This window comes from Hemiscyllium ocellatum, chromosome 25, assembly GCF_020745735.1.
Source record: "Hemiscyllium ocellatum isolate sHemOce1 chromosome 25, sHemOce1.pat.X.cur, whole genome shotgun sequence".
In the NCBI taxonomy this organism is placed as follows: Eukaryota; Metazoa; Chordata; class Chondrichthyes; order Orectolobiformes; family Hemiscylliidae; genus Hemiscyllium; species Hemiscyllium ocellatum.
This window is the reverse complement of record NC_083425.1, coordinates 18,726,316-18,752,893: the sequence shown is the minus strand read 5'-3', so window position 1 is coordinate 18,752,893 and position 26,578 is coordinate 18,726,316. Positions and strand designations below refer to the sequence as shown.

The following is a 26,578-nucleotide window of genomic DNA, read 5'->3' as shown; positions in this document are numbered from 1 at the left end:
ATTTGTCCTTTTCATGTAATCACATTGAGTCTCCTTCTTTCTTTGTGTGTAACTTGTTTTGATTTGTAGGTGGCCTTTCACAAGGGGAGGCCTTTTAATCCAGTGACACCTTTGACTTTCACCTTGGTGCTCGCTATTCAGGCAGGTTTAGTCATGTAGCACAGGATTAAGACAGCTCTTGAACAGTGAGGGACATAGTGGGACTTCTCCTCAGACTCACAAAAGGCCCCAATAAAATTTGACGGTGGAGGAGGGGTTTGCACAGAGGAAGATTAAAAGGAGCAGTTTGTACTTGCTTGTGTGAATTACTCCCCATATTGCTTTTGTGCCTCTGTTTCAACCAGCAGAAAGACCTTGGTCATGTTGTACTGACCTCAGCAGGTAATGCATTGTTAAACAGCAAGGCAGAGTGGAAAGTACTGGGTTCAGCACTTTTGCAACTGAAAATTATCTTGAATCTCGGGAAGAATTTGGCTGCACTACACAGAGAATTCAGCCAACCATCATGGCCAGTTTTCTTCAGAACTACCTGCTTGGCAGAGGCACAAGAAAGCAATATTACTTAAAGGGGCAGTGTTCCTTGGACAAGTCAGTCTGTCACAGACAAGTACTCCCCGATTCCATCGGAATATTGTCACTTGTCTTTTGACACAAAGGCGTGGCAGTTTTCTGAGAAATAGGGAGTCAAAAATTTGCCCAATTCATCCTCTAACTCTCATTTGCTAGGATTTAAATTTCACATGTTCACACATGCCAATGATTTGTGTACACTCTTCTCTGTGATAAGGGTTTGAGTGCACGATTATAGATTTTAGCAATCTCAAAAGGAGTTTCCGATGATTTGGAGAAATGTTGCACTTAATTGGAAAAGTAGATTCTAAGCTACTTGGGTTACTTCAGCATGACATTCTTATTATGTAATATGAAACAATGGACTTTTAATTTGAAAGTGGTATTTACTTTCATCTTTTATTGTAATTTGGTTTACGTGACTCACACTCTGGCACTTGCAATAAACAAACTTCTGTAACTCATTATTAATGTATCCTCTGTCTGTCTGAGGGTGTAAACTGAAGGGGAACTAGACTGAAAATTTTGTTTAGTAGATGGATGGTTTATTGACTACATAGCCAGTTTGGGAGTTATGGCCACTGTACTCCATCCATTCTTCCTGGCAATATGCTGGCAAACAATGAAAAAAATGCAGTGTTTTAACACACTATTTTTGCTATGAGAATATTGAAATACTTCAAGTATGTGTTGCATCAGTTTGAGAACACTGGATTGAATCCACAGTGACTCTCATAAAAAGGGACATAATTACATATAATGCGACAGGTGGTTATGTATGAAGCTTGTGATGCAATAAGTGAATTTCTTATTCAAGATTAGCTATTTAACAACACGAATGCCACCCTTTTAATATCCTACATTTTCCATTCCCATTTTTTGGATTGTGTTGAATGAAACTGCTTGTAAACTCTGTTCATTTCAGTTTCTTCCCCCAAGATAGTGATGGAAGAAAGTGCAGATGCTGGAGATCAGAACAGAGAGTGCGATGCTGGAAAAGCACAGCAGGTCAGATAGCATCTGAGGAGCAGGAGAATCAATGTTTTGGGCATAAGCCCTTCATCAGGAACGTCCTGACATAGGGCTTATGCCTGAGACGTCGATTACCCTGCTCCTTGGATGCTGCCTGACCTGCTGTGCTTTTCCAACACTGCACTCTTGACCCAGGCAGTGTATGTAAACCACTGACCTGATTTATCACTAATCCCCTTCTCTGTGAAGGTTAGGAGTCTGATGTCCTCAGTGAAAGTGAATGAATCCATTGTAACCAAGTTTAGGGTCTCAAAATCGTCCCATCCTCAACTGTTTCTCTGTCGCTGAGCTGAACTTTTCCATGACTTAGGCTGCAGGTTGTGTCTTTGCATCATATGGCATCTATTTGATTGTTGGGAAGTTCTCTGAGAACTTCTTTCCCCGTGGGAACAGTAAGCTCCATCTGTTTCTGTCTGCATCACCCACACCCCACCCCCCTACCCCTCCAAAGCTTGTGTCCCCTTAGCTTTTGGTGTGGTCTTGCTTGATAAGTTGCAGATTAGGTCCAGATAGTTTTTGGTGTGCAGTTTGTTTATACAGCTTACTAGTTTTCAACTCATTTTGCAGGTGTGCTGTAGCTTGAGTTTTTCAAAGCCATCAGGGAGATCAGCTCCTTATTTGCACGTGTAGCTATTGAAAAATAAACTCGGCGGTTGTTGTTCCAGCACCGAGTTAAGGTTGTCAGCTTTCTGAGAGCCTATGTGCAAGATTTTCTCAATAGGGGAATGTTCTGACATATCAGTTTTTGGCAGTTTATGGTTTGTGCTCAGTTAGTTTCGTAAAGTGCTTCTATTTCTGCTCTGACAAATTAAATGACTGTAATTTAATAGAAAGTTGTTGGATCCACCCTCTATTTTTATGTTGGAACACATGCATGGTAATATGCACAAATTTTCAGAGCAGAAAATGCCTTTGTTTTGGAAGCTGCTGGAATGAACTGGTTATGAGTGCTGGATGTGATAGCTTCCAGTGTTGGATTGATATGCTCCTTGCCAATGATTCTGTAACACATGCTCATGAAAGTTAGATTTTATATTTTTTCTCGCTTTTTATCAAATTGCAATTCCTACACTCAAATCCCCTAGGATCAATTCAAATGTCAGAGCATTATGTTGGCAGAGTGGGTGGTATCATCATAAGTACAGGCACTGTGGAAGATGCAGCTACTTTTGAGAGTGTGTTATTCTGTACTGCAGGCAGGATATTCATTGCCAAATAGCCAGCAAACTCTCAGCATGCTGGACTTGGGCTCATATCCTGCATAGGTTAAAGGTCACACAGTGGAACTATGTGACCTCATGCCAGTCATCGTCTGCACACTGCTTAATAAAATACATTTTTCTAATGTTTATTTCAGTGCTGGATAAAGCATATGAAATGCATTAAAGCCTAGTTAAAGGAATATGTGATATTCTCAGAAAGCTTATTTTTTGTCTTTCATAACCTCAAGCTGATATGCTTGTTTGCCCAAAGGTTAGTTCAGAACATACTAGTTCGTGAATTGTTCAGTACTGAAAGCATGAGTCAGAAATTTCTGATTGATTTTGTCCCTGTTGAAGCCTCTAAATCATCAGGACCTGTGGTTTGAAAATGCAGTTTACATAACCTGATACCATTTTGGTTTATCTTTTGAAAGTCGAAAATCTGGCTTGCATACTATAATTCAGGGACTATATTTCTGCTGTGAAAACTGCCAGCTGGGCAGTATCCAAGATGGCAGTAGTTGGATCAAGCTCACCATGATTTAGTTGAAACTGTCTTGGGGCACTGGATGGTGCAGTTGGGAGGGGCACTGTCTGTACTTCTGAATTTTGGGTCCATCCCAAACTAACAGCTTAAAAAAATCTCTCCCAAGCTCTAAGGGGTCTAATTGAGATTAGTTATGGAGGTTTTAACTCAGTTGTTGGTGGCACCAGTCCACACTTTACAAACAAAAATTACTCAGAATTTAGTGCCAACTGGAACCCAATTGGAGGCCTCACTAGGTTTTTAATGATGGACAATTTTGAAATATTCCAGTGATATCGTTAATATGCTTATGCCTCTTTGTCAGGGTATTAAAAGGTATCTGCTATATTAAGATAGATAGTCTCTTTGGGTTCAGTGTCTCCAAACTCTCCCTTCTGAATCCAGGTGCATCCTTCCATTCCAAATTGATAGGTAAATATCACAAGACCTGGGGATCAACACCGAGCCCTAGCAACTGTGTTAGACTATAACATTTTGTGATCACTTCACTTCCCGTTGGTAGACGAATATATTTTAGCATATGTGGTCCACCATTAAAACAACAGACACACTTATCTCAGGTTAAAAATGCATATTCCTTTGTCTCTCCCATTTACTGCATTCTTTGCTGCTGACCACAGTGTATGTATAGAGCAAGTGCTACATTTTTTTGGCAACTTGAAAGGAAAATAAATTATGCTGTGAGAAAAATCCATCACTTTTTGTCCCAGCAAAACAAAAGTTAAAACAGCTTTTTGAAAAGCTAAGTTCCAAAATGTTGACCTTTATGGAACAGCAATATTTCTTATTTACCCCTGCTTTCTACATTTAAATGCGAATCTTTATTTATATTCACTCGTAGGATGAAGTGTCTCTGGCCAACCAGCATTTATTGCTCGTCCCAAAGGATAGTGAAGAGTCAACCACATTACTGTGGGTCTGCAGTCCATCTAGTCCAGACCAGTGCCTTCCCTAAATGACATTAGTGATGGTTTTATTTAAACTGTAGTGGTACATTGTCTCTGGGAGTGCACAACAGCACACAAACAGAGAGCATGTTAAACATATACTTCTGAATTGCCTGTTGTATTGCCTAGCCAGTTGATTGATAAATGTTTATTTTATATGGAAGAGGGCAGTGGGGTTGGACTTCAGAAAGTCCCTCCACAGAGCTACCTAGTGGCTAGAGTCTAGAAGGCCAGTGAAAGCAAAATGGGGCGGGAAATGTCGATTTTGTTATTTGCCAGTAGAAAATGCAGCCAAATGAGCAGAACCAAAGTTTATGAGAACAAGGAGTAAAGTTTATGGGCAGGATGTATGTAAGAGACACCAAGATTTTTAGACGCGTTTTGATCCATGTATGCACATACAAATTTTAAGTAACTGTTGAAATAAGCAGGCGGTTTTGTCTTGAACATTTCTCCATTTTGTGTTACATTATTCTGTAACAGAGGTGTGAAAATGGTGCCATTCAGCTATTTATTGTTTTGTTTATTTAATCTGGTAATCATTCATTTGAAAAAGCAAAAATTAACTACAATGTTGAAGTGACAATGTCACTTGTCTTTTGTGGTGTAGTTTTAAGGCCGTGCCTGAGACTGTACCTTGAATACAAGGCAACTGGTCAGAGAGAAGGCAAAATCAAGAACTTTTGTCATGCTTTGGCTTCTGTAGAACTCTATTTATTGCATGTTAACACTGTATAAAACCATAATCTGAGATATCCAAGTTCCAATCATATTTTCACATTGCCAGCAGACTGTTACTCACATGTGCTTTACTCTTCAAATCTAATTCAAATCTACCTTCTATTGATCTTCAGTCTTCTATTTATCTTATTTTCTCTCCAACTCCACCCACACTGTGCTATTTACACCCTGTGCGAAACAGCTCCATCACATCATCCTAAGATTGCTTCAGGGTCCTAAAACCCTTACACAATAATTGGATAAGCAATTCAAAGACCCAGACTGATGTTCTGGGGTCAAATCCCATTGTGACAGCTTCTGACATTTAAATTCAGAATTGAAAGTCAGTCTGAATAATGATGAACATCATGTAACATTTAAAAAAAAACACACATCTGGTTCACAGATCTGCTTGCGAGAGGGAAATCTTCCAACCTTACTTAATCTGCCAGCCTGGCCGTGTGACTCCAGATCCACAGTAATGTGTTTGACTCTTAAATACCTCCTGCCATGCTCTTGTAAATGACATACTTCAAGGGAAATTAGAGATGGGAAACAAATGCCAATGTTTCATGAAAGAATAAAGAAAGAAAAAGTTAATTTTAACCAGGTAGATAAAGCAGCATTAGGGATCTAAAGAATGAAAAGTGCCGAAAACATCAGTGTATATCTTGTTAGGAATTTGTTCCTCTTTAATTGGATTTTGAAGCCCCTTGTACAGGAATTATTTATAAATACTTTGAATACTGTATTTCTAAGCTTGTAGGCAGAGGTCCAAATGGTGAGCAAACACAGTCCTTTAAATCCAATATTGCACATTAATGGTATTTAGAAAATAATTTATAAGTGCCATCTGTCTGTAGTTTTCAACTAAGTGGAAATGGAGGTAAAAGAGGTGGGGTCAACATTTGTGTCTGATGTCATCAGACCAGACCAGTGTGTATACGCACTTGTACTGATCAATGGCAAGATAGGGCACTTCTTGTAGTTGTCTTGCAGAATAATTGGAAAACAGGGGGTGAAGAATGCTATATGGAACAGTTTGATAGACAGCGGATTTTGTAATACTAGAAAAGTATGATGTGTTTTGTTATGTTGGTTCCATAAGTAAACTGAAACAGATTGATTTTTTTGATGAACTTTGAGAAGAGCTCCAAGTATCTTGGTTTGCCTATGATCCAGAAAGATGAAAGGGCAAGAGTCCCTGAGAATATGTCTGAAGGACTATCTCTTCTGAGGAAGTAGCAACAGAGGGGGAAAAAAAGAACAGAACTGCACTTAATCAGTTAGTGTCAACTGATGAATTGTTTAGAGACAAAAAACAATTCTAAAGTGCCTAGTTATTGGACATGCTTATTCCATTCAGGAAATATTGTGTTCTTTCAGGGGTTTGAATACAGAGCATATATTTCTTCAGATTTTTATCCTCCCCATTAGCCATGATCTGATCTAAACATGTATAGAGGCCTCCCAATGTAATCTCTGCATCACACCAATTGAGAACAAGTAACCTGTTTAAGAATTCGCTGACGTATCGTCTGTTGAGTTTGGCCCAAACATGCTGTCAAACAAAAGATGTCTTAAACATTTGAAACTCCAGTTATGGGAACGCTGCCTAATTTTCAGTTTGCTTGAATACAATGTTATTCTCATTGTTTGTTGGAAGTAAATGTGAGCCTGTTCTTCGAATGGTTGCAAGTAAAAACGATTAAGCTTGTTTCCCATTGAAAAGTGACTTACTAAGGAGTTCTGAGAGTATGGCCCAACCTCAGTGCCAGCAGTTTGGTGTTGGACTTCCACCTGCCCTGGGGTATACAAATACATGTTTGAACAGATTGATTTTTAAAAAAGTGATATTGTCCCACTTTGATCTCCATGACTTGATCATTTTAAGAAATGAGGGAGCAATTGGCTAGAACCAAATGTGTATGTGTAATGCTTTGAATAGGTATTGTCAATCTTACTGCGACTAAGGAAGTATAGATGTGACCAGGAAAATCTGAATCATTCAAAGCAAATGATCCAATTCAATGACATATTGGTGCTGTTAATAAGTAGTTCAACAGCATGGGCTGCATTTGTTCAGAGGTTGTACTCTTCCTTCCTCTTCTGCTTTGCCCCTCCCCTCAGCATCGAGTTGCCAGATGTACAAAGCCTTTCATTTACAAAGTACGCAGAATCTGACTGTTGAAAAGCACCACTGACTTCTCTGCGTTCCACTAAGACTCAACACTCTTAGCAGAGAAGGAGAAATGGTGGGGGGGGGGAAGGCTGGCAGGTTGCTTACTGAAAAGGAATATTTTTCTAATATGTGTCATCTGGTTTACTGAATGATTTGATCTTCATTTTGTAAATTGTATGGTTGAACCATTAAAATTGGAACTGGCATGTGCATTTTGCCCAACAAGTGCTACAGAAGATGCGTGGCTTCTATTGTATTATTTATCACAGCAGAGATCTGTATATATAATTTTGGAAGAGTTGTACTGGAAAAAGTTGAGATAAACATCTTTCTTTTCACTGACAATACGTTTTATTATGTCAGTAGTTCCATTCAAAATCAATAAAAGACAGATGGCAAACTCCACAGTCTTGTTTGCCAAATAGGTCCATAACAATTAAATCCTGCAGAAAACTCTGTGTTTGGTTTATTTGTCAATGCAACTGTCAAATGTGGCACTGAACAGCTCAGATCCAGAGCATGCAAATCCTGATGCCTGCGTCTCTGCTAGTTGACAGGGCAGTACGAAAGGTCACAGCATCTATTGGTTAGATATGTAATGCATCACTCAAGGCTGTTTCTCACTATCACTCTTTAGTTTGATATTTGTGCATGTACCTTTTGGGTGAATTCAGAATTGGGCTGAGCTGTGATGAGACTCAACAGTCCACTGATACTCTTGTGTGACAGATGAGTTCAGTCCTTTTGGGTGAGTTGACAGAGGACTGCCAACATTTGTTTGAGAACCTTCCAAACTGAGTCATCTTCAGGACCCAAGGGAGAAAATTGGAAAGAAATGTTACAGATCTACATCAGGTCTGAATCAATTTTATAAAATAATATCCAGATAATTATTTTAATTTTAGGGTCTTGCCCAGGTAGGCCATGTAAAAGCATTGCCTTTTTTTAACATGCAAACTTTATCTTATAATTTCATAGATGTGACTGACATACAATTTTATTTTACTTTTTGCACTAGCTATTCCATGTACCACCACCCAATACCTGATGATCAATAGACTGCTTATTCCTAACCTCAGTATTGGAGCTACAAGCTGTCAAATGTGACATCGTGAGCAACGTCCGCTCAGCACGGAAGGCTGAAACTCCATATTCTCTGAGAAATCTAAACAAGACACCAAGACAATGTCAAAAATCAGTGCATCATTTCAACAACTCTTCATTTTGGCCTGCATCTGCACAGTTCCACCAATGTTGGAGCTTAATTTGGCATTGGACACCATTTCTGATATAATTCCGAAAGTAATCTGCAAGTAAGGAAGATTGCTGAAAAAGTGGGGGAAAATACCACATGGACAAAATAATTTTTATGTCATTAGATCTCAGTGAGGGACCTCTTGAATGGATTTCTACAGTTCAAAATTTGACAGTTGTTTTGTGTAACTTGTCTAATGCTGAGGTTGCCAGATTAAACCTTCTGTATGAATATTATTCAAATGTGTCTGAAGAATTTTTGTCAAATAAATAGGTAATATTTATAAGTATGCTAAGGGCATTGTGTTGTAAATTCTTAATGGTTGTGGAATCTCCAATTTGGACTTGATATTAGATTAGATTAGATTAGACTTACAGTGTGGAAACAGGCCCTTCGGCCCAACAAGTCCACACCGACCCGCCGAAGCGCAACCCACCCATACATTTACCCCTTACCTAACACTACGGGCAATTTAGCTTGGCCAATTCACCTGACCCGCACATCTTTGGACTGTGGGAGGAAACCGGAGCACCCGGAGGAAACCCACGCAGACACGGGGAGAACGTGCAAACTCCACACAGTCAGTCGCCTGAGTCGGGAATTGAACCCGGGTCTACAGGCGCTGTGAGGCAGCAGTGCTAACCACTGTGCCATATCTTTGAGATTTTTTATTGTCCTTTTTAATGTAGTGAATAATAGGATTTAGTGAGCATTTTAAAAGTTTTGCTCTATAAATAAAATGAATTAACTGGCTTTGTATACTTGTGTTTTCTTATAAAACAAATTTTTATCTTGTAGTAGTTGTGTTCAATTTTATCTATTTATTAAGAGTGTGCGTCCAAATAATTATGATTACACAGTAGATTGTCTTCCCTTTTAAATCACTATCTATTTGAAATGCTTGAACCCTTTAATTTAGACAGGTTTTAAAATGACCTATCATAAAGGACTTCTGTAACTGCTAAAGAAAGCTACGTCTTTTATCGACATTCACATCTCCACTAATGTTAAATCAAATTGCCTTGGAGCACTTTAGACAAAGTTACTTTGTGATGTGCAATAACAGCTGTTACATCATAGAAAAAAAATTGATAACCCGTGAAAGATTCCTTCAAATATGTGAATTTATTTCAATAGAATTCTTGGTTCAGGATGTACAGTATCTGTCTATAATTTCTTCTGCATTATCTATATGTTATCCTACAAAAGGAAATTAGTGTTAGACAGCAATTTATTAAAGGTTTTAAACACACTAAAAATCAAAAGCTGAATTCAGCAATATAAAACCTAACTCAGTTCTATGACTTGCTGCCAATACATTTCATTCAAAATGGAGGCTGGGGGCTATATGTGATTTCATACAGATATTGACAGATAAAAATTTATTACCCTCTCAATTCGTATGTTCTTCCTTTTCAGCTATGCCCTAACATGACCAACCAAGTAATATACATAACCAAGTTTTAGTCACTAAAGCGAACTGACTTGTTGCAAAATAAAAGAACTACTGACAATCATTGCAACCTTAAAATAGTTGTTTCTGTTTGTTTTGAGTGACTACAGAAGCAATGTTTCATCATGTATTTAAAACATGTGAAGTAATTTGCTGTGAACCTTTCATTTTTATTTTGTATTTATGATTTTACTTTACAATTCGTAAAGTAAATGCATGACTTTGCACAATAAATATTTTAAGAAGAATGTGTATTTTGTTTGTCTTTATCTTTATTCAGAGTTACTTAAGAATGCTATACATTATAGTCCCAATTCATCTGGTTTGAATCCCATGTCTTTCTCAAAGCATCCATCTCTGCCTTGCTGTTCAACTTAGGGTCAAATGCTTGGCAGAAGAGAGATGGAAATGAAAAGAGAGTTTTCCAGTTTGCTCTTTTGAGTGCACTCAACCTACGGCATTGAGCATTAGTAATAGCAGACACACAGCACATTATCTACCTGCTCTCTGCATTGATGATACTGCCAAAAATATTCTGTTGGAAAATAATCACTTCTTTTATCATAATAAAGGTGCATGCATTTGGTTTTGAATGCATATGAAGTTCTTGAAAATTAAAATTTTAGAGATGGAGATAAATTAAAAATCTGCCAATAATTTGTGACTTTAACTGGGCAGTAATGTATCCTTAGCTGAGTATTGATGTTGTTGCTTCTAACTCTCAAAGTTGTGGGTTTTCCACTTGTGACTTGAGCAGACAATGCAGATCAACATTCAATTAGGAGAAAGTGAGGACTGCAGATGCTGGAGTACCAGAGTTGAAAAATGTGGTGCTGGAAAAACACAGCAGACCAGGCAGCATCTGAGGAGCAAGAGAATCGACGTTTTGGGCATAAGCCCTTCTTCAGGAAGGGCTTATGCCCGAAACATAGATTCTCCTGCTCCTCGGATGCTGCCTGGCCTGCTGTGTTTTTCCAGCACCACATTTTTCAACTGTAGATCAACATTCAGTGCAGTACTGAAGGAGAGCTGCATTGCTGACCATCTGCATTGTCTGCTCAAGTCACAAGTGATGTTTCTGCTCCAGTTTCAAAAAATGGAGTTCTTCTGCTGTCCTGGTCAACATGTAGACTTCAACCAATGTCACTTCAAAACAGGTTATTTGGTCAGGTATTCATTTGCTGTTTGTGAGACATTGCTGTGCATATATTAACCACTGTGTTCGACTCCATTACAAGTTACAACATTTCTGAAGTAGCCAATTGATTCTGTTTATTACATTGAAAGCATACCACAATAACCAATTGATTCTGCAATTGGCTATTGGGGTATGCTTTCAATGTAAAAAACAATACATAAATGAAATACTTTTATTTCTTTAATTGAGATGTCCATCAGATTGATTCAAACTTGCAACAAAGTTCAGCAAGGGAAGTTTTGAGCAGATTTTCCCATTTGTGTACATTGACATGTTGGTCATGATTTGGAGGTGCTGGTGTTGGACTGGTGTGAACAAAGTTAAAAATTGCATAACATCAGGTTATAGTCCAACACATTTATTTGGAAGCACTAGCTTTCGGAGTGCTGCTCCTTCATCAGGTGGTTGTGGAGTCTAATCACCTGATAAAGAAGCGGCACTCCAAAAGCTAGTGCTTCCAAATAAACCTGTTGGACTGTAACCTGGTGTTGTGTGATTTTTAACATGATATATGAATTTCTTCGGGTAAAACAAATGAAGGACGCAGGCGTGGAGGAGCAAATGATTTTGTGAAAACTGTCTCATGTTGCAACCTACTTCAGAAAGGGATGAAAATTGGAAGGGTACTGGAACTCTGTATTCTCCAATCTTGTTCATTATGGATAGTGACCAAACAATCCAACAGACTAAAGAATGAAAAAGTCTGGCCCAAGCAAGAATCAGAGAAATCGTTTCAATGTAAATAATCTGGTAAGCGCAATCATTTTCCAAACTTAATTGGGAGCGCTGGCATAGAGATATGCTGCTTAATAAATTTCAAAATAACAATCTAAGTTAGAAACCAAGTGGCCTCTTTTTGTAGAAAATGTTCAGGGTTTCCCTTTTTTTGTTGTTGCCAGCCTGAACTTTCCATTCATTCAATTTATTGGCAACAATTCTAATTTTTCTTAAATGCTTTTAATGGTTTTGCCAATTTAAGTGAACTCTAACCAATGAAAATATTAATTAAAATAATTCATTTAGTCAATGAGCTAAGCCACATGGAACAATGCAGTTCATACCACCTATCGGATTACTACAAACACATACAATTGTTAGATTAAAACAAGAAATAGCCCTTCTCTGCTATGGCTTTGCAACTTACCGAATGTATCAGCTGAAAAATGTAATCATGAGTACACTGGTCTTTCTTTAGTCTTGTATTCCATTTTCAAATAAGGCATGACATGTTAATATAACTTGCAACTTAGATGATTTTTATAATGGATTGCTGCATTCAGTTACTTAGTTCTTTGGAAAAAAAAAGTTAATTGACAGAATGTTCTCTTACCAACATAAACAACAGCCATGGGTCGACGTGACTAATTGCATAGCACAAATTAAATTTCAAGAGATTTAAAATCTTTTGGCAAAGGATCTGTAAATTCCTTGTTTCCCCATCAGGTAATCTGTACTGTAACACAATTCGATTATTCTAGGTAAATAATGAGGTGGGGCAAATTTTCAACTGGCACAGCGACATAATTAAGCCAGTCAGATATTTTGCAATGGATATATGACAGATTTTTGGCTGAGCACTTTTTTATCAACCCACAAAGCTGAGACCAGGGCGTACATTTGTTTTAAAAAATAACTATTCCCAATCAAGGCAGCCAACAGACTTTTAATGTAAAGATCAGAAACATAACCCAGCCTTATTACATGTTCTAATGGGAAAGTGATTTTTGTTTACCACATTTCCATTGAGCTCCCATTATTTAAGAACACTAAATGTATGTTACATCATCTAGCAAGGCCATGTTGTGGTGTTAGTATGGAATTCGACCTGTATTAGAAGCACTTTGCATTGAATGCTAACAGTTGAAATCACCTTGTTGCCTTGATACAAATGCATTGGTCTACGATCTTGACAATAATAGAAGGGAAGTGAAGGTCCGTGGTGGGGCAGTATTGGTCTAGTAAATGGCAGATTTGATTCCTGCCTGTCCCTTGAGGTAACAGTTAGATTAGATTTTTTTTTTCCCTTTCTGGCTCTTGTGACATAGTGGTAGGATCTCTACCTTTGGGTCGGAAGATCTGGGTTCAAGGCTCACCTTCCCCAGACATGTTTCAAGTTGATTAAAAATGTCTGGAAGATAAAGCTAATATTTCCAGTCTCTTGAAATCTAACAATTCCAGCATTTGAAGTGACCTATAAACATTTGCATCTTATTATGGATCATAAAAAATCAACTTAAATTCTGCTGCAGTGATTTTACCACTTTGAGCTGTAACACACACATGATTCCTTGGCAAAAATTATCATGAGATCTCTTTGTCTTCACCTACTCTCATCCTTATCCTATTCAATTTCCACTGGAGATATAAAATCAATTTCATTCATTGGGTTCCAAGCCTATTTTGCTATTTATTTCCTTCTATTAGCATTATTATCTTCTAAAGATCAAATTGGAGATGCTAAAGATTTCCCAGTTCTAAAGTTTAAAACAGATTTGCTTCTGCATTTTAATCTGCTAACTTCTTCAAAGTTTGACATTAAAGTAAATATCTGTGTAAGACATGAAATAATGTTTTTAATCTTTTTTTCACATTTGAAAAAACGCTAAAGTGTTTGTTTGAAAACAGATGATTTACAGATGGAACAACAAGGCCTCTATTGCAACGATATCATGAAAGTGAGCTTGGTGAGTTATGTGTCAATATCTTTCTAAAAGTGTGGTCTGTAGCTAGCACTTACCTGATTTTTACTGAGTAAGAATTCAAGTTAAGTGAAGAAAGTAAATTGAATTTCTTCCAGCCTTAGACAGGGTGAAAAGGCACTACTGGCGATTAGCTGATGAGTGAATTAGGTAAAACAGTTCACTAGAGCTACAAGGAGCATAACAGCAGAGTTTTTCTATAGCTTGCAAGTTGAGTGCAGATTTCAATTAGAGCGAGTTAGCTAAAGTTGAGAGGACGTGCTTTTTATTCCCCTCTCTCCACCCCCACCACCACACCCCCAACCCCCCCCTCACGCCCTTTCCCCCCCCCCCCCAAAGACACACACGCGCGTGCACCATTTTTATTTTAAACTTACTTTCTTCGACATCCAATACTTGGCTCCTACTTTAGCACAGGAGAGGGAACTGTTGGTGAGTAACTGGTAAGCCATTCCATGTGTAATACATTGTCAGCTTAGTTAAAGTAAGGCAGGGCAAGTGGAATGTACAGCCTGTGTGGAGTTTGGGGAGTCATGGACACACTATGTGCCTGAGTTGAATACATCTGCAGAAAGTATCTCTGCATAAACTTGAACTCTGTGATTAGAATCTCAAGTGGCGGTTGGTGTTACTGCCATGTATCCAGAGGTAGAGGACAATGTAAAAAACATGTTTCGAGAGGTGGTCATACTCCAGCTTAAGGCTGTGGTCAGATAAGGAATGGGTAACCACTAGACAGTCCAAGAGATGTAGGCAGGTAATACAGGAATCATTTGAGATGATCTCCAGAGGTTTGAAGAATAAGAGGTGATCTCATTGAAACTTGAAAAATTCAGACAGACCTTGACAGGATGGATATTGACAGGATATTTCCTCTGCTTGCTGACCAGGGGATATTATCTCAGTATGAGGGGAAGAAATGTCTTTGATCAGGGTGTGGTAAACGTTTGGAATTCCATACTGCAGAGGGCTATGGAATTATTTAATTATTAATTGGGTTCAAGACAAAAGTTGATAGTTTTCTGGAGACTAATGGCATTAAGGAACATGAAGATAGTGTGAGCAACTGGCATTGAGAAGCCACAGCCACAATCTAGAATGGTAGGGCATGCTTGATGGGATGAATGGTCCACTCCTGTTTCTATGTTTCTGTCCAATGTACAAAAGCTAGATTAAAGTAGCATGCATATCTCCTCATTAAGGGAAAGGATTGGTGAATGTATGGGAGACTGCTCTAATGGCTCAGCTAATTGAAAAATAGCTACTGTTGATCTCTCACAAGTAAAGTTGGGGAGCCTTGTGCAAGAGAATTAAACCATTGTGAAGTTTGTTGAATGTTGCACTTTGAGGAATCGCAAGCATGAGGGAAAGCAAAATAAAAATTGATCACATGGATCCTTGCTTTAGTTGTCCCACTCTCATCCTCAACTTATCCATGGAGAGAAATCAGCAGAGCTCAACCACAAGAATGAGGGCCAACACCAGCAAGACATTTACAGTTCCTCATGATGGGTGTGAAGAGCATGTTTGTTGGCATTTGTCTTGCTTCAGCCTGGATTAATCTTCATTAGCATTAATCATCTGAGAGGCCTACTATTAAAAGCTGAATGTTGCAGCCATTTCAGCTGACCCTGAGGAAACCACGTGCAAAGTGAACTCAGGAAAGTTGTACCCTTACATCAATTTGAAAGAAGAAATATACCCTACTGTTCCCATCTTGCATGGAACTCTTGGATTTACAACACAGAAACCAGTCTTTTCCCTATTTATGACTTGAAGAAAGGGAATTGGAGAAACCAGGCAACTTGCAAATAACTTTCTAGTTTGCAATTTAAGTGTGTAAATTAATAAATTCCTTTAAATTACCTACCAGTTCAAATATCCCCATAGAGTCATAGAGATGTACAGCATGGATGGGTTCTGTCCAACCCATCCATGCCGAACAGATATCCCAATCAAATCTAGTCCCACCTGCCAGTACCGGCCCATATCCCTCCAAACCCTTCCCATTCATATACCCATCCAAATGCCTCTTAAATGTTGCAATTGTACCAGCCTCCACCACTTCCTCTGGCAGCTCATTCCATACACGTACCACTCTCTGCGTGAAAATGTTGCCCCTTAGGTCTCTTTCATATCTTTCCCCTCTCACCCTAAATCTATGCCCTCTAGTTATGGACTCCTTGCCCCCAGGGAAAAGACTTTGTCTATTTATCCTATCCATGCCCCTCATGATTTTGTAAACCTCTATAAGGTCACCCCATCAGCCTCCAACACTCCAGGGAAAACAGCCCCAGTCTGTTCAGCCTCTCCTTACAGCTCAAATCCTCCAACCCTGACAACATCCTTGTAAATCTTTTCTGAACCCTTTCAAGTTTCACAACATCTTTCCGATAGGAAGGAGACCAAAATTGCACACAATATTCCAACAGTGGCCTAACCAATGTCCTGTACAGCTGCAACATGACCTCCAACCTCCTGTACTCAATACACTGACCAATAAAGGGGAGTATACCAAATGCCTTCTTCACTATCCTATTTACCTGCGACTCCACTTTCAAGGAGCTATGAACCTGCACTCCATGGTCTGTTTGTTCAGCAACACTCCCTAGGACCTTACCATTCAGTGTACAAGTCCTGCTAAGATTTGCTTTCCCAAAATGCAAGTTTGAGAAAATCTTGTCAGTTATTTGTATTCTATGATGGGTTATTGAGGGCTGTGCAGCGTAAAAATCATTTGAATTCATTCTCCATTGTTATCATTTAGAGTGGAAGTATTCCAATGTAGAATTGAGAGGAAAGGCAAAATAAATGGCCTCCTTCAAGAGTCCCATCCACAGGTCCCATTTAAGGCCAGTGATGACACTCCTGAATTTAGATGGTCAGTGATAGACCATCCAGACTGAATGTTTTGCAAGCCCATCATCAGAGGTGGGAAACTCCACCATGTCTGATCTTGCCCTCGCTTGATGGCTTTCTGTTTAAGTTGAAGTAACGGCGGTCAATAGATAGTAATCAGCAGATGCTAGTCAATTTCCATGAGCCCGCTAGCCATTGACTATGCTTGGCTAGAAGAGGGTTGATTTTGGTGAACAGGATCGCCAGACTGGACCAGCAATGACCTTATTTCTGAAATCAAAAGCAAGGTGAATGGTCAAGGCAAGTGATGCATATGCATAGCTGCTGATTGCACAGACTTTGACCATGTCTGATTTGAGAGCGCTTGACAGCTGTCACTTTATACAAAAGGTTGAAACATTTTCACTATTGCAATGCAGGCATTACCTAAAATAAGGGTTAAGCTCGAGAAAAGGATTAACATTTATTTACAAACTGATCAAACATCTGAATAACACCAAATCAAGATAATTAGCATTTAACAGCATGATTGAGCAGGAGGTATGCTCACATCTCATTTTCACCTGTAGAACAATTAAATACTATGCGTCTCAACAACAGGATACTACTGCCTTTGTGGCACCGGTGGTGGCTTTGCCTGACAGGAACAGTCCCAGATCAGCCAGTGAGAGGCATCGATTTTCTACCTCTCTCATGTTCCATGGGTTTCTCTTGACAAGGCTGTAATCCTGATACAGCAGATGATAGAGCGATTCTGCTTTTCTCTGAAACCGGAGGCGGCACTGGAGTACATCTGACCACTTGTCTTGCTGTCTGTCAGCACGTGGAAGTGGATTCAAAGCTATTCATTCATTTCCCACTAAAGGAAGACTGGCCATCTGTGAATGCTTTGCGAGTCCATACTGATTTGCTTTGATACTTTGTGTAATTACATGACAGCTCTGGAAGGAACAGAAGTGTGCTCGTTGCTGTATTTTATTCACAATTATTGATCTGTTTCGGAATAATACAGGAAAATGGTTACCTTTGAGCTAGAAAGGTAGAGCCTAGTCCTGAGAAGAATGTCTCAGCTACAATTCAAATGCAAAAAAAAGATTGCAAAGCCATTTTAGAATTACAGTGCTGGAAAATAAATTAGCTTTTTCATTAAATTGAAATTTTTAATTATGTGAGGAGAAAAACTGAAGCTCTTTGTGGGTCAGACCTGTATAACATTGGAATTATTTTTCTTTCTAAATTTTTCTTTGTTCAACTGTGTGTGCAGAAACCTGTCTCTATATTGAAGAGTTTCCTAGTCAAGTTATCAAGTTAGCTGCAGAATTTCAGTTCCTTATTCTGCCTTTAATGGAATACATGCTCTCTATTAATGAGGACAGAAAGATCAGAAGTCTTAGATGTTATTTGAGGGAAAAGAAACGCAAAGCTTAAAACTCCTCAAAGAAGAATTGCTTGTGGTTAACCATTAAATATGCATTTTCAATTGGACTTGATTCTTCCTCAGTGTAAATTCCTTATCCAGGGAATGATCCAGGAAGTTGCTGAAAGGAGATTGAGCATTTTTTCAGTGCTGAGAAATCTGAGAGAATATTTCCAGTTGTGGACAAGCAAATAACAAAAGACCATCAATGTAACACAGTTGCCAAGAAATTTAATAGGGAATTGACAGAAACTTCTTCACCTGGAGAGTGTTGAGAATGTGGAGCTTGTGACGACAGGGTGGGGTTGAAGATAATGGGTTACAATGATAGATATACTGAAGAAGGATGTATTAAAAGTTATCAGTAGAACATAAGCGCAATACCAAATAGTTCAACTCATTTATTTCTGTCCCATATATCCTTATGGTACGTGATGTGGACAATTGGTCAAATCTAAACACTTCAATATATCTTCAACAGATTAGCTTCCGAGGCAAAAGGAGAAAACTGGGAGCAAGGCTCAATGCCTATCTTCACAGTTAGAAAGCAAGACGGATACCTTAGGAACACAAAACTAAAGGAGAAAAAAATCTATTTTTTTTGAGCAACATTGATTGTTAAAAATAGACTGCTGAAAAAGAAGTTCAGAAAGAATGTGCAAAATCTTATAAAGATCTGAACGATGTGGTGAGACAAGTGGCAGAATCGACAAGAAGCCAGGTGAGGCCCGTCTCGATGTCAGGAACAATTTGGTCCGTCTTTAATATTTTTCAGAAGTGACGTGGCGAGTTTCTCACTCAGCAGTGGTGAGTTATCAATTAAGGGGTAATTATTACTTGTTATACACCTTGTGGGTGGCACAACTCAACCCATTAATATTCAGCTTTTTGTCTTACCAGACTTGACAGACTAGACATCGAGAAAACTCGGAATCAGAGCAGGTACCTAGCAGCTTCAGCTCTTCACTTGCACCAAAGAATCTCAATGTTAGATACCAGGCTTCAACATCACAGGATATCTCAGGCATGTTTCATTGGCATAGGCCACATGCATCTAACATCCACAAACATTGGCATTCATGAGTATCAGCCTTTAATAACCCTTATGGTAGTTCTCCGATCCACCTCCAAGACACTTCTGCACTTCAACACTGTACTGGAACTCTCATTGAAATGCTGCAGCAAGGATACTCTGTGCTAAGGAGTATGCGTCCATATTGGACTGGGCTACATCTCCGTGTCCTTTACACACTGTCACGACACTTGTTCTCTCTGAGCTGACCTGAATGATTAAGACATCCCTAGGAGAAAGTGAGGACTGCAGATGCTGGAGATCAGAGCTTAAAAATGTGTTGCTGGAAAAGTGCAGCAGGTCAGGCAGCATCAAAGGAAGAGGAGAATCGACATTTTGGGCATTAGCCCTTCTTCCTTTGATGCTGCCTGACCTGCTGTGCTTTTCCAGCAACACATTTTTAAGACCACGACATCCCTGTCTTGTCTAGTTTCGCTTTGCCTTTTTGTACTTTGGCCCCTCATCCAGAGTTACTAGGCTTACATTACTTCTAATTGACCTTTCCATTCTGCACAGACACAAAGGCTAAAATGGGTGGCAGCAGACCTCAGTCAAGTTCAGGATAGCCTTGCTCAGCGTGCCCTGGTATAATAAATCAAAGACTTCAGGATGTGGGTGGGTGAAAGGGAGAGACATAAGATGTTGCAGGCAATTGTAAGAGCAGTAGAGCATGAGGCTTGGTGAGCGTTGTCTCAGCTTTGGTACCGAGTGAGTATGAGGTATTGGACAGAAAATGGTGACCCTTGTGCTGGCAGAGTAGAGAAAGGCATTGACCTTCATCTGACAGTGATGGGCATTGCTCCAAATGGCTGAGACTGCTTTACCAGGTGGCAACCTTAGACCAGTTGGCATGGTCTAGCATTGTAGCCTTCATTGCTGGGCCTGGGGAAAGTGGAAGTCTGGTGTAATGTCCAGACTTTTGCCGCACAGCAGGACACCAAATTTCTCTTTGTCGGCCACATCCGGGCAAATGTCAGAAAGTGTGCAGGATATCCCAGGACTGACAGTCTTTATCTCGGTGCTCAGCAGCTTTTTAAAGATGTCACTGGTGCCAACGATGTTGGCCTACTCAGGGATTTCCTGGCAGTGGTGAGATGTGTGAAGAGCAAGTTGTAAGATTGGGCAAAAATCTCATGAGGGGGGTGTCATAGGGCTGGGCCAGGTAGTTAATGAGGCGACTTTGGTAAGATATGGCCTGAAATCTCACTAGGCCTCACAGGGAAGAGACATGGCAAAAATATCAACATAGATGAACGTTACTCAAAAAAAAGGTAAAATTTGGCCTAATGCTGTTAATGGGGGCAGTCTTCTAATTTGCAAACCTATAAGGATTGGACAACTGAATTAATTATGGTCAAATTTGGAATGGGAGTCCTAATACCATATATAAAAGCTAAACACTGCAGATATTGGAAATCTGAAATAAAAATAGATAATACTGAAAGTGCTCAGCAGCTCAGGCAGCAACTGCTGAATGAGAAAAAGTTATATTTCAACTCAATGAACTTTCAACAGAACCACTGAGATGTTATCTGTTATTCCAGCAGTGCCTTGAGATTTCTATTTTTTTCCTTTGCTCTGCACCAGCTACAAAGGCTAAGATAATGAAGCTGTGCTTCTTAATGGTTTCTTAGTTGCAGCATTGCATAATGGATTGTACATAATTTAACAGCTTGGTTATCTTAGCCTTTGAAGTTGGATTCAGGCATGGAACTAAGAGGTACTACTCTCCAGGATTATCAAACCAAAACATACATCATGGCAAGAATCAATCACCGTCAGATTAAAGCTGTTCAGCAAACTTTTTACGGCAAATCTCATCATCTAATATTTGGCAATGTTTGTAACTGAAGAGCAATTTTAATAGAAAAACACAAAAAAAGTCAACATTTCTATTCTCTGTTGCCTTTGATTATAATATGCTCCTGAATTGTCAATAACCTTAATCATACATACGTTTCAAATATAAATTCACAGTAGTTAGCACTACACAATTAATACAACAACCAAAATGCTTACATTGAATTACAAAATGATAGCCATAGCAATACATTGAGAAACCTCATCCATTATCGCTCACTCCTTTATTTGAAGCTGGTATTTTCTTGTAGTCTATTACATCATATGATTTGATGTCCCTCCTCTTTCAGCTAATACTTATTTCTCACTGCAAAACATATACATCTCATTCCATATTTAAATTTAAAGTTTTGCTGTCTATTTATCTATTTTTGGAACTGTAAAAAAAACACAATGTGGGGGTATATGGTGGTGATGGGGAAGAAAATAGAGTCACTTTCAGCTATAACCTGTGACTTTGACTTTCTGTTGGTGCATTAATTCCTATGTTCTTGTTTTCTTGTTTTGAGTTTTAAGATGGTTTCTAGTTATATCAGTGAAATGTTTATGACTGTCGTTCTTAGTGATGTTAATCTCCACTGCCTCTGTGAGAAAACAGGAACATTTTGGTAGAATAAGGTTACCAAGATCATGGAGGAATAATAATCTTCACCTTCATCCAATTAACTAGTGAATCAGATTATCCATTCATTATAGAACTTGCTCCATTCCTTATTCACAATTCTTAGAGGTGCACCGTGGAAAATATCCTATTTGCTTGCATCATCGTTTGCCAACTGTTTTTCCCAAGACCGCAAGAAACCTCTGAGTCATGAACACAGCCCAGTCCATCACGCAAACCTGCCCTCCCTCCATCCATTGACTCCATTTATACTTGCCACTGCCTTGAGAATGCAACCTGCATAATCAAAACCCTTCCTAACCCAGTTATACTCTCTCCCATCCATTTGGCAGAAGGCATAAAAGTTCGTACAAATAGATCCAATGAACAGCTTCTTTCCTGCTGTCATTAGACTTTTGAATAGACCTCTCAAATGTTATGATTTGGAGATGCCGGTGTTGGACTGGGGTGTACAAAGTTAAAAATCACACAACACCAGGTTATAGTCCAACAGGTTTAATTGGAAGCACACTAGCTTTCGGAGCGACGCTCCTTCATCAGGTGATTGTGATCACCTGATGAAATGTTAATTCTGATCTCAAATGTTAATTCTGATCTTTTTCTCTCTCAGCCGTAACACTGTATTCCGCAGTCTGCTCTGTGACCCTGATGCACTTTGAATGGTATGAGCTACCTGCATAGCATGCAAAACACCACTTTTGACTTTAGCTTGGTACATGTGACAACAAACAATCAATCAATCATTCTCAAAATGATCAGAAATAAATGTTGGATAAGTTCTACAATGGTGACCACATATTGATAGTAAAAGGTTCATCCCAGTGCCACCAATAGCCCACCCAGCAGAAGGCTGCTGGATGATCTCTTCTGTGATTCCCACAGTAACTCTGCATGTGCGATGATAAGAACATGGGATTTAAGTAGATTATAAATTATTGCTCTTTTAAGAAATGTGCTGTCTCTTTCTCCAAGCCAATGATAATGTGCATAAGCCTAATAGAGACTCTTTAAGTATTCTCATCATGAGACAGCAAATCATTTTCTTTAGGCATTCTGAGGGAAATTCTGAATTTAAAATATCTCGCGAATGCAGATGAAGTAATTTTTGGATAACCCACACTTTGTAAAAATTCTTGTTGGATTTAGTGGAATTTGGGATTTAATAGAGGTGAAAAGAATCCATTCCTTGGACATTTTCAAAGTATTGACCTTCCAATTATGATTCTGTAATAACAGGAGTACAGTATTAAGGACTTTCAATGCAGATTGTTGGCATTACAGCTCCCTTTCATAGTTGTCAATAGGTAATGTAGCATTTCAATTAATGATGCAAGTCCATCAACTTTTGTTGGAATTATCTAAACCTTAAAACATGGTAATTTCTGTTTTATGAAATTATACATCTACCATGCTGATAAAACCATCACAGCACTGGAAAGTCTTATTTTATGTACAGCAAAAACTGCTGGAAATGCTCAGCAAGGTGGATAGTGTGTCTGGAGAGAAGCAAAGTGAACCCTTCAGTTCAAGATTACTAAGTCACCTTTTTCCTGTATGGCAGAAGGTCCAGCATCTCTTCTCCTGTTATCCTAGCTTTCAAACACTCCTTCCATGTGAAAGAGCAATTAATTTGTACATTCTTTCAGGTTAATATATTGTATTCAGAGAGAAACTGAGAAACAGTCTTTTCACATAGTGAGCAGATTTGGAATGCACTACATGGAAATGTGGTGAAGACAGAGTCAATCAAAACATTCAAAAGGGTATTAAATTAGAATGTGGATTGGAATAATATGCAGGGGAAACAACAAAGGAAAGATACTAAATTATGACGGTCCTTTGAGAGACAGTGCAAACATGATGGGTTGATTGGTCTCCTGTACAGTAACATTGTGATTTTGTGGTCGACAATGTTGACTCTTCAGAGATCCTGCCTGATCTGCTTAGCATTATTTATTTTAATTTCAGATTTTCAATTTCTGCAATATTTTTCTTTTGCCTCACTTTCTGCACATTTGCCCTGTAGTGTAAATCAGGCCGATGTCAAATTTTATGTCAGTGCTTTGAGAGTGCCATCAGATGGCATAGCTACCAATTTGCCAGCCATGCCTTGGAGAAATCATTCCTGGAATCTTTGAAGTTGCAGACAGAGTGTAAATCAAAGCATTTTTGGCAATCATCTTTGCTCTTTGCATTTGTGGAAAAAACTACCATGGAAAGTTTAGATTGAACCTCATCACTCTTAAGTGTTTTTACTATCAATTTGTTGATTGTACAGAGTTATTAGGGGTTTATTTTGTTAGGAGAAATGAGGACTGCAGATGTTGGAGATCAGAGTTGAGAGTGTGGTGCTGGAAAGGCACAGCAGCTCAGGCAGCATCCGAGCAGCAGGAGGATCAACGTTTCAGGCATAAGCCCTGATCCAGAATTGAATCCATTGATATTCAGGAAAATATACTTTCGAATAACAGTGGACCATTCATGAGTGCTGAATGAGGAAGGTTTTCAATGTGTCACTACAGTGTGGAAACAGGCCCTTTGGCCCAACAAGTCCACACCGACCCGCCGAAGCACAACATACACATTCCCCTACATTTACCCCTTACCTAACACTACGGGCAATTTAGCATGGCCAATTCACCTGACCTGCACATCTTTGGACTGTGGGAGGAAACCGGAGCACCCGGGGAGAACGTGCAAACTCCACACAGTCAGTCGCCTGAGTCGGGAATTGAACCCAGGTCTCTGGTGCTGTGAGGCAGCAGTGCTAACCACTGTGCCACTGTGCCGCCCAAAAGTTGTAGAGCCATAGGGATGAACAGCATGGAAACAGACCCTTTGGTCCAACTTGTCCATGTCAACCAGCTATCCCAACTCAATCTAGACCCACCTACCAGCATCTGGCCCATATCCCTCCAAACCCTTCCTATTCATATACCCATCCATATAACTTTTAAATGTTGCATTTGTACCAGCCTCCACCACTTCCTCTGGCAGCTCATTCCGTACAGACACCGCCCTCTGTCTGAAAAGATTGCCCCTTAGGTCTCTTTTATATTTTTCCCCTCTCACCCTAAACCTATGCCCTCTAGTCCTGGACTCCCCGACCCCAGGAAAAAGACTTTGTCAACTTATCCTATCCATGCCCCTCGTGATTTTATAAACCTCTGTAAGGTCACCCCTCAGCCTCCGACGCTCCAGGGAAAACAGCCCCAGTCTGTTCAGCCTCTCCCTGTAGCTCAAACCCTCCAGCCCTGGCAACATCCTTGTAAATCTTTTCTGAATCTTTTCAAGTTTCACCACATCTTCCTGATAGGAAGGAGACCAGAATTGCATGCAATATTCCAACAGTGGCTTAACCAATGTCCTGTACAGCCGCAACGTGACCTTCCAATGCCTGTGCTCAATACTCTGACCTTCTTCACTATATCTACCAGCGACTCCACTTTCAAGGAGCTATGAACCTGCACTCCAAGGTCTCTTTGTTCAGCAACACTCCCTCAGACCTTACCATTAAGTGTATACGTCCTGCTAAGATTTGCTTTCCCAAAATGCAGCATCTCACATTTATCTAAATTAAACTCCATCTGCAACTTCTCAGCCCATTGGCCCATCTGATCAAGATCCCATTGTGATGTGAGGTAACCTTCTTCGCTGTCCACTACACCTCCAATTTTGGTTTCATCTGCAAACTTACTAACTGTACCTCTTATGCTCACATCCAAATTATTTATATAAATGACAAAAAGTAGTGGATTAGCACTGATCCATGTGGCACATTACTGGTCACAGGCCTCCAATCTAAAAAAAACCCTGCACCACCACCCTCTCTCTTCTACCTTTGAGCCAGTTCAGTATCCAAATGGCTAGTTCTCCCTTTATTCCATGAGATCTAACCATGCTGACAAGTTTCCCATGGGGAACCTTGTCGAACGCCTTACTGAAGTCCACATAGATCACATCTACTGCTCTGTCCTCATCAATGCTCTTTGTTACTTTTTCAAAAAACTAAATCAAGCTTGCGAGACATGACTTCCCACACACAAAGCCATGTTGACTATCTCTAATCAGTTCTTGCCTTTCCAAATACATCTATACCCTGCCCCTCAGGATTCCCTCCAACAACTTGCCTACCGTCGATGTCAGGCTCATTGATCTATAGTTCTCTGGCCCGTCCTTATCACCTTTTTAAAATAGTGGCAGCACGTTAGCCAACCTCCAGTTTTCCAGCATCTCACCTGTGACTATCAATGATACAAATATCTCAGTAAGAGGCCCAGCAATCACTTCCCTAGCTTCCCACAGAGTTCTACGGTACACCTGATCAGGTCCTAAGGATGTATCCACTTTTATGCATTTTAAGACTTCCAGCACTTTCTCCCCTGTAATATGGACATTTTCCAAGATGCCACTATTTATTTCCCTACATTCTATATCTTCCATGTCCTTTTCCATAGTAAATACTGAAGCAAAATACTCGTTTATTATCTCCCCCATCTCCTGCAGGTCCACACAAAGGCCACCTTGCTGATCTTTGAGGTGCCCTATTCTCTCCCTAGTTACCCTTTTGTTATTAATGTATTTGTAAAAACCTTTTGGATTCTCCTTAACTCTATTTACCTTTTTGCTTTCCTGATGTCCCTCTTAAGTATACTCCTACTGCTTTTATACTCTTCTAAAGATTCACTTGATCTATCCTGTCACTACCTGATATATTCTTCCTTCTTTTTCTTAACAAACCCTCAAATTTTTTAGTCATCCAGCATTCCCTGTACCTACCAGTCTTTCCTTTCATCTGAACAAGAATATACTTTTTCTGGATTCACGTTATCTCATGTCTGAAGGCTTCCGATTTTCCAGCTGTCTCCTTACCGGTGAACATCTGCCTCCAATCAACTTTTGAAAGTTTTTGCCTATTATTGTCAAAATTGGCCTTCCTTGAA

General features: G+C 39.4%; 1 long non-coding RNA gene across 1 annotated transcript in view; it reads left to right on the top strand.

Annotated features, from left to right (window-relative positions):
* The window catches only part of LOC132828006 (uncharacterized), a 242,275-nt gene extending 232,188 nt beyond the window's left edge, over positions 1–10,087 (top strand). Inside the window, exon 3 of the long non-coding RNA XR_009646065.1 lies at positions 8,219–10,087. This is a non-coding gene — a long non-coding RNA (uncharacterized LOC132828006). The remainder of the gene's footprint in view (positions 1–8,218) is intronic.
* Positions 10,088–26,578: the final 16,491 nt, after the last annotated feature.